At 46.6% G+C, this 12032-nt stretch overlaps 1 pseudogene; it reads left to right on the plus strand.

The window, feature by feature from the left end:
• The first annotated feature begins 1301 nt into the window (after positions 1 to 1301).
• Positions 1302 to 12032, plus strand: part of LOC150025844 (uncharacterized) — a 29477-nt pseudogene continuing 18746 nt past the window's right edge.

Consider the following 12032-nt stretch of genomic DNA (forward strand, 5'->3'; position numbering starts at 1 on the left):
CAAATTCAAAATAGGAAAAAAATGATAAATCAAATACAATCAGTGTGCAATTCTGGCGCGGAAAAACGCTGAAATAGCATCAGATTTAAACAATTTATCAAAATTAATTGGTCCATTGTTTTGGTGTAATTCCAGCGCCAAAATTAGCTAAGATCTTGAACTGTTTTTTACTCAAATTTCAAATTCAAATTTGAACTATACAGCTCAGCATAAATATTTTAAGTCAGGCATTTTGTGCCTCAAAATTCCAGTAGTACTGTTTTGGTTTTATTAATCAATTCTAGTGCCATTCTTTAGGTTCAATTTGTGTGCCACCTTTTGTTGAGTGCCTTATTTGTTGATTGTCATATTCATTCAATACTCTTTCAAGTTATTTCATATAATTACTCCCTTTGCTGTTGTCCAATTCTAAATTGATTTGTTTCTTCGCTTTGAAATTTGTTGACCTCTTTGATTTGTGGTAAAATTTTCAAAACCGGTGCTAGATTAAGTTGGAACTAACCTTTGTGGTGAGTCCATTATCACTTAGTAGGTGCTGTTTTGAAGACCTAACTTGAATATTTTTGGGAGGTTGAACAAGAGTGCAGCAGCTAGTAAGTTTACAAATACACAAAGAGTGGGTGCCCAGAGTAAAACCAAAAAGGAGTGCCAACAAGCAAAAGAAGAACATAGAATAGGATTTCTAATTTTTGTCAATTAATTTGTCATTGTATTTCTTTGAATTGTAATTGCATTAAACTTTGATTAATTAGTGGAATAATTACACATTAGACGGTGAGTGTGTCTTCAATGGTTCTAAGTTCCTAGAAGCCTCACCTTAGGTTTCGTCTAGCTTAAAAGCTTTCTAGTTAGCTACCTTTAATTGTGTTTTTGTTAATTGCTTTGCATTGTTTACTTGATTTATATTGATTAATTGTTTTTCATTCTTCTTGCATAAAATTATGGTTTTCATCCTTAATTGTGATCTAAGTGAATTACTTAGAAAAAGATTTGTGAAAAGTCTTGAGGGATAGATTCTGGCAAGGAAAGGCTTATTACTTAAGAGATCCAAGTGATCCACCTCCCTTTCTTGGGAAGTTACCTTCATTACTTTCCTTCTCTTTTTTGGAGTAAATTACTTACAACACATAGCTTTAACCATGACTTCACATCATTCTAATGAAAGTGAAGGAGAGTCTATCAAATCTCTTTTGAAAAAAATAGCACAAGACTTTCAAGCACTTTCATATAGACAAATGTAACATGAGACCCTTCTAAAAGAAAGGGATACTCAATGTGGTTTAATACAAGATGAGTTGAAAATGGTTAAAGAAAGAGATGATTACACTAAATCCAAAAGGAGTTCTCATGCGTCTAGCTCTAGGGGTAATGATTCTTTGGGAGAACAAAGTCTTAGAATTAATGAATACTATCAACCACCCCCTAGGAGAGCTAGAAAGGAAAGAAAAGAAATCCCAAGAGAGGTTAGGGTAGATCTACCTTATTTCCATGGCGAAGAAAACGTAGAAGCTTACCTAGATTGGGAAATGAAGGTAGAAAAATTGTTTGCTTTCCATAGAGTAAGTGAGGAAAGAAAAGTACCCTTACCCACTCTAAGTTTCCAAGGTAATGCAATGTATTGGTGGATGACCCTTGAGAGAGATAAGCGTCTTCATAAGGATCCTCCCACAGAGTATTGGAATGATCTTAGGGGAGCCTTAAGATGCCATCATATTCCCTCCTACTATAATAGGGAGTTAATGGACAAGCTCCAAAGACTCCAACAAAAGACCATGAGTATAGAGGAATATAGGCAGAAAATGAAGTTATATATGATGAGAGCCTCAATTAGGGAGTCTGAACCCACCACCATAGCAAGATTCTTAAGTGGGCTTAACCTTGAGATTAGAGATAGAGTTGAACTTTGAGGAAAACTTCAAGTCGTAGGTAAGGTTCATACTCTAACTCTTATCCAAAAACGGAGTATAAGAGGGAGGAAAGTGTACCTAAAGAAAAACCAAGAGAAACTCCCAAGAGTGTAGGAAAAGATGTGCTCACTCCACGCACCCGTAGAGTAGGGATGTTAAATTCTTTAAATGTTATGGTAGAAGTCATGTTCAAGCTCAATGCCCAAACTAAAGAACTATGTTCTTAAAAGGGGTAGATGAATATAGTAGCCATGATGATGAACCTAGTGGAAAAGAGGAGGAGAATAGTGAGGGAGCATATCCATGTGAGGGGGAGTTAATGATGATTCGAAGAACCATCAACAATCAATCTAGCCTGAACCTAGAGACACAAAGAGAGAACATTTTCTATACAAGATGCAAAGTTTTAGAAAATGTTTTTGTTCCTGCCGGTTGACTGGTGATGGAAACCAACTAGAGAATGCTCAAGCCCATGAAGCCCAAACCCAACAAGGGTCCCAAGCCCAACAAGGGGTCCAAGCCCAAAGAATTACTAGGAGCATGGCAAGAGCTTTGGGACAAGAGTATAATAAGATGGCTCTTCTTATTTCTTTTATAGAATAGGGGTGCGGATGTAATAAATAGGTGTAAGTAGTAAGGGAGGTTAGGGGGGAGTGTAGATAGGAGTTAGGAGGTGCCAAACTAGGAAGGAAAGTCACACTTCCTTCATGGTGTAGTTGGCGCCGAAATTCCATCAGCATTTGTGTTTCATTTAGCTTGCATTTTCAGCACCTCTTAGGCTATAAATAAGGTGCTTGTCTTTGTATTTTTCAGATTGGAATTTTATAGTAGAGAGACTATACTCAAATTTGGAGAGAAATTGTGAGTCTTGAGTCTTCTTCTTCCTTTGCCTTATCTTGTGAGCTATGGTGAGCTTCAAGTGGCGGCACTCCATCACTTATCTTGGATCAAGGAACCAAGTGGCGTGAAGTGTTCTTCCAATTCTCAAAATCCAGCAAACTCCTTCTATAAGTGTTCGTCCTTCATGTTCTTTCAATTCCATTCGGTAGAATAGCTTTGTTTGTTGTTTCTTTTCATTTCTACCGATTAGATTTCTGTTTCCAGCATTGTTTTCTTGTTTCTGTTCGGTGCAGTTTCATTCATTTCCATTTTCTGTTCGGTTTATCATTTGTGTTCTTCCATTCCTTGTGTTTTGATTCCATTTGACAATATATGGACTTCCATATGAGTCTTGGTTGGTGCTAAGTCTTGGTGAGTTCTTGAATTAGAACATTGATCCAATTCTAAAGTAAAGTGCCATTTATGACCAGCTCAAGTTGCTCCTGAGAATGTCAAAGAATCATGTATTCTTGTAGTTACATTCACATCATGTGGTATCAGAGTCTAGGCTTGTTTCTTGCTTAAATTTTGAGTTGTATTGCACTTTACTTTCAAGAGCTCTTTAATTCAAGTTGTTTACCATTCTGTTTTAGGATTTATTTTGAGTTTTCTTACTGTTTTTACCTCATTCCAGTGACATTATTGAAGTTTCTGTGGTTAGTTTTTCACATTCCAGTTCGCTTTCAATCGTTACAGTTAAATCTGTAAACATAGCACAGTTTGCATTTAAAAAAAATATAATTCCAGTAGCTGTTTTCTGTTTTCTTCAATCTACTCTAGCACTTTTCTTTAGGAATCTTTTTGTGTGCCTTCTTTATTCATTGAGTTCCTTATTTTCTTGATTGTCTTTCATTCATATTCTTTCTAGTTTGTCATACATTGCTCTCTGTTTTTTGGGTTAGCTTTTATTGTTTACACCTTTTCTTGCTTGTCTTTTTGTTCTTCTTAAAGTTGTGTGGAGACTTGTTCTTAAGTAAGTTGGTTTGCTGTGACATATTTCACCTGAAGCTACTCCATTCCACAAGCAAGGCTTGGTTGAGGACATAATATTTTCTTGGAGTGGTTTGAGTGCTTTCTTGGGCATTTTCCAGCAACCTATATCTCACTGTTTTTAATTGTCTAACAAGTTTCTTTCACTGTTTTGTTTTCTTTTTTGTGTATTTTCTGCACATGGCTCATTTCTCTAGTGGTGAGTCCTCCAAACCGTGCTCACCACAAAAGGCAGCCCTTTATGAAGACTTAAAGAATGCCAAGCAATCCAATGTTCACTATCTTGAGGTGATAAGGAAGATGGAAGCTGGTTCGCTGGTTGACTTTAACGACAATCACACACCCGATCCTTTCTGCCTTGGTTCGTGTATTTCTTCAATCGAAACACTCTGTACCTGCAAAGACAAAGGGGTGCCGTTTGCACTCCGACGCTCAAGTCAATCTTAGGGCAAAGAAACACCAAAAAACTCTTTGTTTCTGCCGATTGACTCAATTGCCTTCGTACGTCTAACGACGATCACACGCCCAATTCTCTCTTCCTTTGTTCGTGCCTTTCCTACAATTAACACCTAAACCTGCAAAGACAAAGGGGCGCCCTAGAGGCCGTTTGCACTCCGACACTCAAGTCAGTACTGGGGTTAGGAAACACCAAAACTTAGCTGTAAAAAGCCCTGTGTAAATTGCGTGTGTATTGCGTAAAATGTTGTGTACCTTATTAGGTTTGTTACTACCCTTTATATAGTCTAGGGTTTTCGCTGTTTCCGCCACCCATATTTAGGGTTTCTGAAGGTGTGCCTTAGCGCCGCTATTACCCATTTTTAGGGGCAATCTAGCGCGTAAGGCTCCCTTACTGGAGTGCAACCTTCGACGGGATGGCGACCTGGGTACCTACTTGTGCACCTAATCTCTGGGGCCATCCGTCCTGGGAGTGCCCTAGTTGTTCACGTGCCATGCATGCAGCCTACCCCTGGAACGTAACCGCCACGGGCCTTAGCTCTTCAAGTGGCTCTTTACTTGTGCTACGCCTGAATGCGCTATTCACAACACACGCATGGACCCCTCGTGATCTAGGCTTCTCCCTACTGATAACTGGTGTTTTTTCTGGGATCCACCTCTCATGGCCCAACTCTGTTGTTTGAGTCACCGATGCCCGATGTCACATCCCCCTCACTACATTGTCGAGGACACATCAGCACATCTTGGTGATCGACGTCTGACCACTCTTCGTCACTTTGGCTCGCGTCGCTCGTGAGACACTAGCCCATGCTGCTCGTGGGACCCAACTTACGTGGCCCACCATTACTAGCGATCAACGACCTCCGAGGACTGGTCTGTACACTCTTAATCGTAAAACTCTGTGTAAAATCGCACATTGCGTGTGTATCGGACGGTCCTCGGGTGTTGACCAAAGTCAACATGGTGGGACCCCGAGAGAGGGATCCACTAGAAAGTACTACAGGGCAAGAAGGAGTTTATTAAAGGTCCACGACCTCGGGCGTCGCCCAGGCTCAGCATAATAAAGGCGCCGGGAATTTTTGCAGGCCAAGGAGGTGTCCCCTCCTAATACCCACGAGTAGGGATCACCGTGGGGGAGGCGGCGCAGTAGGAGGTGGCATAGTAGGAGGCGGCACAATAGGGCGTGGAGGCCTTGGGCCTCGGCACCTCAGACAGTAATAATAGATAAAGAAAGGTTGTTTTCAAGCATGAGGTGTAGGGACGCGGTAGTACGCACCACCGCTGGGAAGCCACTAGGACAAAGACGACCCATGAGAGGGTCACGTCCCAAAAGGTGATCTGCATGCATGGCACGTGAGGAAGGCAGGGAACTCATAGGGCGGATGACTCAGAGAATGGGCGCATGAGGGAACCCATGCAGTCACCCGCGTGGAAGTTGCACTTCGACAAGGCAACCTTACCCACTGAGAAGCCCTAAGACTGGGAACAATGTTGCTAAGGAGCGCCCACAGAATGCGCAAGTCTCAGGCTGACACGTGGACAGAAACACCAGGAAGGTATATAAGGTTTTACGATAAACAGAATAAGGTACGTTTTTACACATTTACCACAAGTTAACTCATTTGAGAAGAGCTAGCATTTTCTGTTACGATTCAGTTACACATTTCTCTGAAAATTGACCTTTCGGTGTTCTGTGACGAGAAGTGTTTGGTGTTTCCTGTCCAATAGCTGACTTGATCGTCGGAGTGCAAACAGCCGCGAGGGCGCCATTTGTCTCTCTATTTCAGGTGTTCACGACGGAGGAAGGAGAACGTTGAAACAAAAGCGAAGGGGCTCTTGAAGCGCAGTTCGTAGAGACGCACGAAGGTGGTCAAAGTCAACCGGCCGGAACATATGGCGCCCACCGTGGGGCCTGATCGAAAACATTTGTCCCAACGCAAGAAGTTGAAGATTCAGTGAGAGTTGTGGAAATTCGTCAAAGTTTCTCAGGATTCTTGAAAGGTTCGTCAAGAATCCTCAAGGTTTCCTCAGATCCACCGAAGAAAGTTCAAGATTTGTCAAGAAAGCTCGAGATTCACTGAAGAAAGTTCCAAGATTCGAGAAAACAGTTCAAGATTCGCCAAGAAACATCCAAGAATGAGGAATACTAGGCAGAGTTCTACGACACATGTGGTAGGTGAGAGCTTGACCTTACAGCAGGTCATGGAAATGATGCAAGGCCTCCAGGAGTCGATGGTGGCGTTGAAGGCGGAGCAGGAGCGTATTCAGCTGGACCTTGCAGCGTCCTAAGCCAGAAATGAGGAGTTGCACTGCCCCAACGAAGAATTGCGTCGCGGGTTACGCACCCAACCTGGTAGTCGCGAAACAGAGGAGCAAGAGTGCACAACGCCTCCCAGGGAGTTTCTTATGCCTTTCTCACAGGCAATCATGGATGATGTGATCCCTGCCATGTTCACTAGGATGGAAGAATCGAAGGCACACCTCACAGCATTCCATACTCAAATGATGCTGATTGGCGGTTCTGATGCCGTTAGATGTAAGTTGTTTATGAGTACGTTGGTGGGAACGGCGATGGAGTGGTTCATCAGCCTTCCAGATGGCCATGTGACTTCATTTGCGCAGCTGTCGAAGCTGTTCAGGGAGCAGTACATAGCGAATCGTGCTCCCCCACCCAACTCCTACGATCTCTTCGACGTAAGGCAGTATCAGGGGGAAACGTTGAAAGAGTTTGTTAATCGCTTTGGGGCACAGGTGGTAAGGGTCAACACCATAGATGAGCCGATGATAGTCCATGTGTTCAGGAAGGGAATTTGCCCTGGACCATTCACTGAGTCGCTTATCAGAAGTCGCCCCAAGACTTTTGCTGAAATCAGACGTCATGTGGTGGCGCACATTGTAGCAGAGGGTGAGGTAAACGAGAAGCACGCGAGCGTCGTTCTGCGCGACAGGAGTACCGTCGCGCGCATAGCCCATGAGGGTGAACGAGGCCGCGACGAGGAAAAGGGGTCAAGGAGGAAAGCGGCCCTACGAGCCAAGGAAGCCCCAAGCTAAGGGGCACTCAGGGGAGAATAAGCCGGTGAGGCACAACTTTGTGGTGGAGCTGAAAGACCTGATCGCTGTGCCAAACATAGCGCACAGGCTGAAGATGTCGATGAAGACTGATAAGGTGTTGGGACCGCACAAGGATGCATGGTGTGAGTTCCAGCAGGCGTTTGGTCATCCGATAAACAGTTGCTTGGCGTTGGGGCATCAGCTAGATGAGCTTGTGAAGAGCGGTTTCCTAAATGACTACCTGGCGGGGTCATCAGGGACCGAGGACTTGACGGCATCAGCAAAGGACCAAGCCCACGAGATTCCCGTCCACGAGGAAATCCAGACCATCTCGGGTGGATTCTCTAGTGGAGGGTGCACTGCCTCTCAGCCCGAGAGGTACGAGCGTTCGGTAATTCCAGTAGCAGAGTAGGTGGTGGACGACTCGCTTGACGACGATCTCACGTTCATGAATACTGATCTTCGCGATTTCGTTCCACATGATAACGACCCCGTGGTGATTTCGGTTGTGACCGCGGGGAGGAAAGTACACCGAGTGTTGGTAGACCAGGGCAACTCGGTGGACGTGATGTTCTAGCCTACGTTTAATAAGTTGCAGCTGTCTCCTAATCAGCTTAGGCCATACACGGGGTGTTTGTATGGTTTTGCGAGAGATCAAGTGGAGGTGCGTGGTTATTTGGAGCTGAGGACGACTTTTACAGATGGCACCGCATCTCGCACAGAAAACATAAGGTACCTAGTGGTAAACGCCCACTCGGCGTACAATATCTTATTAGGAAGATCGACCCTGAATCGGCTGAGGGGGGTGTCATCTACACGTCATATGAAGTTGAAGTTACCCGATCTTAGTGGGAAGGTGATCGTGATCAAATCCGATCAGCAAGAGGCCAAGAAGTGCTATGAGAATAGCCTCAAAACGAAGAGGAGTGTGTTCATGGTGGTGGAGCGCCCACCCATGGAGGAGGCACCTGTGGAGGCAGCACCCATGGAGGAGGACTACGTGGGCGTATCCCGCGTAGAGAACGCTCGGGAGAGGCGGCCCGAGCCAGCTGAGAACGTTACACAGTGATGCCTTTCGGCCTGAAGAACGCAGGCGCCACCTATCAGAGGTTGATGGATAAGGTCCTTGCACCCATGTTGGGAAGAAACGTGCAGGCCTACATAGACGACATGGGGGTGACCTCGCAGGAGAGGGGACAACACATAGCAGATTTAGAAGAGTTGTTTGCTACAATAGCCAAGTATCGTTTGAAGCTGAACCCCGAAAAGTGCGTATTCGGGGTCGAGGCGGTTAAATTCTTGGGGTTCCTACTCACCGAACGTGGGATAGAGATGAACCCAGACAATTGTGCGGCGATCTTTGCCATGTGGAGCCCCGCCTCGATGAAAGAAGTACAACAGCTGACAGGGTAGATGGCGGCCCTGTCCAGATTCTTATCCGCTGGAGGGGACAAGGGCCACCCCTACTTCTAGTGTTTAAAAAGAAACAATCGGTTCGTGTGGACCGAGGAGTGTGAGGCGGCGTTCCTCAAGCTAAAGGAGTACCTGGCTTCTCCCTCCGTGTTGTGCAAGCCACAGATGGGCGTGCCCCTCCGGCTGTATTTTGTTGTGACCGAGCGAGCGATCAGCTCAGTCCTTGTTCAGGAGCAGGACTAGACACAAAAGCCAATATACTTCGTGAGTAAGGTGTTACAAGGGCCAGAGGCGAGGTACCAGGTCTTGGAGAAGGCGGCACTAGTCGTGGTGTTCTCGGCCAGGAGGCTCCGTCATTACTTCCAAAGCTTCACAATAGTAGTGATGACGGACCTCCCTATCCGAAAAGTGCTGCAGAAGCCAGACGTGGCGGGGAGGATGGTACGCTGGGTGGTTGAGCTATCGAAGTTCGATGTTCAATATGAACCCCGAGGCTCCATCAAAGGCCAAGTCTACGCGGATTACGTGGCAGAGCTCTCCCCAGGGAGTGCACAGCAAGAAGAGGAGGTTAGTTTCAAGTGGGTACTCTTAGTTGATGGGTCCTCCAATCGGCAGGGAAATGGAGCCGGCGTGATCTAGGAGGGGCCAAATGGGTTGTTGATTGAGCATGCCCTGAGGTTCGCCTTCAAGGCCAGTAACAACCCGGCGAAGTACGAGGCCTTAATAGCTGGAATGCTCTTGGCTAAAGAGATCGGCGCACGGAGTTTGATGGCAAAGAGCGATTCCCAGTTAGTTACGGGTCAAGTAACTGGGGAGTACCAAGCCAAAGCACAGATGGCTACATTCAAGTCTTGAAGGGGGCGTTCGCGGTTTTCGAGCTGGTACACGTCCTAAGGGAGCAGAATGCCCGTACTGACCTGCTCGCCAAGCTGGCCAGCTTGGGCAAGGGGGGAAGGTAGAGGATGGTGATACAGGAAACCCTCAAAACACCACGAAGGTTTGTTGCAGATAACAAGGTAAGCATCCTCCAGATCGGTATGTTTAAGGGAAGGGCGAGGAGTCATCGGTCGTTGACTCAGGACACGCTGAAGACGTTCAGCGTGAATGTTTATCCGATCTCACTGGGAGGGGAGGACCCTATGCAGGTATGCGTGCTGGAGGAGGGGGACACGTGGATGACGCCCTATAGGCGTTACCTTGCCGATGGGATAATCCCAGTAGAGCCTGAGGAGGGCAATAAGATAAAGAGACACTCCACAAGGTACACCCTCGTTGACAGAGCACTGTTCAGGCATGGGTTCACACACCCGATCTTGACGTGTGTGAGCGGAGATCAGTGTACGAGGATAATGGTTGAGCTCCACGAGGGAATTTGTGGGAGCCATGTTGGTTGTAGGTCTTTAGCGTTGAAGGTTGTACGTGCAGGGTATTACTGGCTGATAGTACGGGAAGATTGCGTAAGGTACGCCCAGCGGTGCAAGTAGTGCCAACAGCACGCCGACTGGCACAAGGCGCCACTAGAAGAGTTGAGGTCCAAAAGAAGGCTTGAGAAAGCTAAGGGGACCTGGGCAAAAAATGTTCCCAGGATAGTGTGGGCTTACCACACCACGCCTCAATCCTCCACTAAGGAGACGCCCTTTAGCCTGGTGTATGGATCGGATGCGATGATCCCAGTAGAGATCCACGAGAGCTCGCCACGTTTTCAAAGTTTTGTGGCCGAGGAGTCTAACAACGAGAGGAAGGTGAATCTAGATCTGTTGGACGAGGTCAAGGAGGAGGCGAGGATCAAAGCCGAGGCGTTGAAGAGAAGGGTGGAGCACCAGCACAGTTCCAAAATAAAGCCTCGGCAGTTCCAAGCTGCTGATTTGGTAATGCGGAAGGCTCATCCGTACGAATTGGAGAACAAGTTGTCCCCTAAGTAGACTGGTCCCTTTAGGGTAACCGAGGCTCTAGGGAACGGGGCGTACATGCTTAAAACCCTGGAGGGAGGCGCCATCCCTCGCATTTGGAATGTGTTCCGTCCGGTTGACCTGGGACGTCTTTGTGCGCGACCTCAACCGTCAGCTAGGGACTCCTTCCCACTAGTTACCTGTGGATTCCTGCAAAGAAGGGAAAAAGGGCGCCCTAGCGACCGTTTGCACTCCGACGCTCAAGTCAGCCAGCAAGAAACACCAAAAACTATGCACCTCCGTATCGGAGCACCGCGTATGGCACTCTGAAGGTGGTAAAAAGGAAACTGTGTCTAGTGTATATTTTCTCCTCCTGGCAAAGATCTTTCCCCAGTCCCTTATACGTAACCTCCAGGCTCGAACAAGCAACTAGAGAGTTTCTGGAAAATTTGCCAAAAGTTCTGTACCGCCCTGGTAGTCGGAAGTGATGACGTGGCATCAAGCTACAGTATAGGCGTGTTGACGAGACTCCAGGTTGGCAGAAGGGAAGGAGGTCGGGGGGCTCATGAAGTCGCCAGTTATAAAGTTGGCGTGCTCCGATCTCCAGCATACCAGAGCCGGCGATCACCCAGCTGAAGATGAAGTCGCCAGATGTAAACTCAGGCGACCAAGTGATTAGAGATCGCCGGAGCAAGCACATCGCCGAAGATGAAGGTGGTGCAGATTATGAAGGCGGCCGGCGAGACCACAGGGAAGGTGTACGAAGGCACCCTAACTCGCCAATTCCAGTAGAGATCGCACTCCCAAGTTAGCTATGCACTGGGCAGTACCATGCATAAGTAACTTAGCCAAAAGAGAGTCAGAAGCAGCGCCCAAGTCAAGGAGGCTCCAGATGATGGCACGTGTACGACTGGATGCGAGCCACGTGTCCAGGTCTGTAACTGCCAGGAGAGAGAAAGTGACCAGGTATTTAAGAGTTCTCAACGAACTTCTGAGGTACGCACGTTCAGATATACTCTTTACGCTTGCGAGTTCTTGAGCATACTGTGAGAGAGAACATTGCACGGTTCCTTGAGAGTTCTTGAGTGTTTGCTCTTGAAGTATTTGGTGGTTCAGTCACTGACTTGGGCGTTGGAGTGCGATCGGCCGCAGCGGCGCCGCTCTGTTCTTTTGCAGGTTCTTGAGGTGGATCGTGACGAAGGACGGAGGTTGAAGCGGTGCACACGTCGATCCAAGTTTGACGAGGCAAGTTCCAACGTTCTGGTCAACAGGCAGGATCAAGTTCGAAACCCCGTTTCCAACATTCAAGGCGCTATTTAAGCTACTCCCGCCTTCAAAGCGCCTTAAAGCGCATTTTATTATAAAACGTAGCGCGTTTAATTGGCGCATTTAATTATAAAACGTAGCGCATTTAAGACGTTGAAACGCTTGGGAGCCTTTATAGTAC

The sequence above is a fragment of the Phaseolus vulgaris genome, chromosome 7, assembly GCF_051622355.1.
Source record: "Phaseolus vulgaris cultivar YP4 chromosome 7, ASM5162235v1, whole genome shotgun sequence".
NCBI classification, from domain to species: Eukaryota; Viridiplantae; Streptophyta; class Magnoliopsida; order Fabales; family Fabaceae; genus Phaseolus; species Phaseolus vulgaris.